This window comes from Equus quagga, chromosome 10 (assembly GCF_021613505.1).
Source record: "Equus quagga isolate Etosha38 chromosome 10, UCLA_HA_Equagga_1.0, whole genome shotgun sequence".
NCBI lineage: Eukaryota > Metazoa > Chordata > Mammalia > Perissodactyla > Equidae > Equus > Equus quagga.
Genome location: NC_060276.1, coordinates 51,812,990 through 51,815,926, shown reverse-complemented (window position 1 = coordinate 51,815,926; position 2,937 = coordinate 51,812,990). Strand labels below are relative to the sequence as shown.

Genomic DNA, 2,937 nt, shown 5'->3' with positions numbered 1-2,937 from the left:
TTCCCCTCATTGGTTAAATTAATTCCTAGGAATTTTATTCTTTTAGATGCAATTGTAAATGAGATTGTTTTCTTAATTACTCTTTCTGATAGTTCATTATTAGTGTATAAAAATGCAATAGATTTTTGTATATTGATTTTGTATCCTGAAACTTTGATGAATTCATTGATTAGTTCTAACAGTTTTCTGGTGGACTCTTTAGGATTTTCTGTATATGATATTATGTCATCTGTGAATAGTGACAGTTTTACTTCTTCCTTTCTACTTTTGATGGCTTTTATTTCTTTTTTGTTTTTTGCTTAATTGCTCTGGCTAGTACTTCCAATTCTATGTTGAATAAAATTGGCGAGAGTGGGCATTCTTGTCTTCTTGACCTTAGAGGAAAAGCTTTCACTGTTGATTATGATGTTAGCTGTGGCAATGTCATATATGGCCTTTATTATGTTGAGGCATGTTCACTCTATACCCACTTTGTTGAGAGTTATCATAAATGAAGGTTGAATTCCGTCAGATGTTTTTTCTCCATCTATTGAGATAATCATATGATTTTTGTCCTTCATTTTGTTAATGTGGTGTATCACATTGGTTGATTTTCAGATGTTGAACCATCTTTGCATCCCTGAAACAAATCCCATTTGATTGCAATGTATCATCCTTTTAATGTATTGTTGAATTCAGTTTATTTTTACTAAGATTTTCTTGAAAAATTTTGCACAGTATTCTACACATTCAGAGAAACTTCTCTAGCAATGAACTATAGAAATGATCCCTGAAAGTATAGTCTTTGCCCAAAATATTTGACTCTCCATCATTAGGTGTATGCCCATTAATAATTGTTGTGTCTTCTTGAATAATTGACCTATCATTAAGTAATGACCCTTTTCATCCCTGATAAATTTCCTTAGTCTGAACTCTGCTTTGTTTGAAATTAATATAGCCACTCCAACTTTCTTTTGGATTACGTTAGCATGCTTTATTATCTATGTCTTGATATTTCTATTGTGTTTATTGTAGATAACATACAGCTGATTCTTGTTTGACTTTTTAAAACAATCTATCAATGTCTTGTTTGATGTACTTTATTCACATTTAAAGTAATTGTTAATAAGTTGTATTACTATCTGCCAGGTTTCGTATCCTTTTTGTCCTCTTATTTGTTTTATCTTTCTCTCTTTTCTGCTTTCTCTGGTTTTAATTCTGCATTTTATATGGTTCCATTGTCTCTCCTATCTTTATATATAAATTACACTTCTTTTTTAAAAAATATTTTTTGGTTACCTGAGAGTTTGCAATATACACTTGAAATAATATAAGTCCACTTTCAAATAACACTATACCACTTCATGGAAGTCTCATAATATAAATATGTCATAAATATTCATAATAGTATTCTCAGTTCTTCTTCCATCCCTTATAAACTTTCTACAACCTTGTTGCTTTTGTTTGAAAAACAGTTGCCTATTAAATTAGATAAAAAGAAGAAAAAAGGATTTCTTTTTATTTTCATTTATTCCTTAGCTGACACTTCTCTTTTCTTTATGTAGATTCCAATTTCTGACCTATATGATTTTCCTTCTCTCTGGAGAACTTCTTTTAACATTTCTAGCAAGCAGGTCTGCAGGACATGAACTCTGAAAGGTTTTGTTTTCCTAGAAAGTCTTTATTTCTTTTTCACTTTGGAAGTATAATTTCTCTACATGAAAAATTCTGGGTTTTTTTTCTTTCAGTCATTTCGGTATTTGACACCACTCCCTTCTTTCTTGCGTGGTTTCTCATAAGAAGTTGGATATGATTGCTCTCCTTCTCCCTCCACAGGTGAGGAGTTCCCCTCTCCCCAGCTTCTCTCAAGATTCTTAATTTGTCTTTGGTTTTCTGCAGGTTGCATATGACACGCTTACATATAATTTTTTGTTTGTTTTTAGCCTCCTCATTGTTTTTTGAGCTTCCTGGGCTTGTGGTTTTGTTTGTCGTTAATGTTGAAAAATTCTCAGTGATTATTTCTTCAAATATTTATTATTTTCCTATCTCTCATTCTTCTTCTGATATTCTAATTATGGGTATGTTACTCTTTTCATAATTCTCCCACAATTATTAGACATTCTGTTTCATTTTTTCAATTCTTATTTATCTTTGCGTTTCAGTGTGTGAGGTTTCTATTTATCTATTTTCAAGCTAACTGTTGCTTTCCTTGGCTCTGTCCAGTCTACTGATAAGCCCATCAAAGGCATTCTGCATTTATATTACACTGCTTTTGATTTCTAACATTTCATTTTGATTATTTCTTAGAGTCTCCTTCTTTCTGCTTACATTAACCATCTGTTTTCATATGGTGTCCATTTATTCCATTGGAACCCTTAGCTTTTGAATCATAGTTGTCTTAAATTCCCAGTCTGATGGTTCCAAAATTTCTGTCGGAGTCTGGTTCTGATTCTTGCCTGTCTCCTCAGTTTGTATTTATTACTTACCTTTTACTATACCTTGTAACTATTTGTTTAAAGTAGGACATGATGTGTTGCATAATAGGAAATGAGGGAGAGGTCATTTGTGTGAGGTTTTATGTATATCTGCCTGGTAATTAGGCTGTGTTTCTTGTTCACTGAAGAAGTAGATGTCAGAGGCTTTAATTTCTTCAATTGTCTCCCCTGTTGTCATTGGGTTCCCTAGAATCTCTTAAAATAGAATCTGAGTCTTGTAGTTCTTTCAGCTATAATCCACTGTTATATAGAAGTCCTGTTGGTTTGGTAGTAAGGTGTGGGTTGAGAGTAAGCATTCTATAATTCTGTTTTTAGGTCTCAGTCATTTTGTGGAGCTGGGCCCCTGAGCTGTGACCGTCACAAGTGCTTCCCAGCTTTATTCCTCTCAGGTGAGCCAGGGAGACTAGAAGGAACAGGAGTCGGCTTACTTCCTTTCCTCCAAGTTGTATAAGGTTCTGGTGAA

The 2,937-nt window shown here is 33.1% G+C and overlaps 1 pseudogene; it reads right to left on the bottom strand.

Annotated features, from left to right (window-relative positions):
* Positions 1-693: 693 nt before the first annotated feature.
* LOC124246201 (uncharacterized) lies at positions 694-785 on the bottom strand (annotated as a pseudogene).
* Positions 786-2,937: the final 2,152 nt, after the last annotated feature.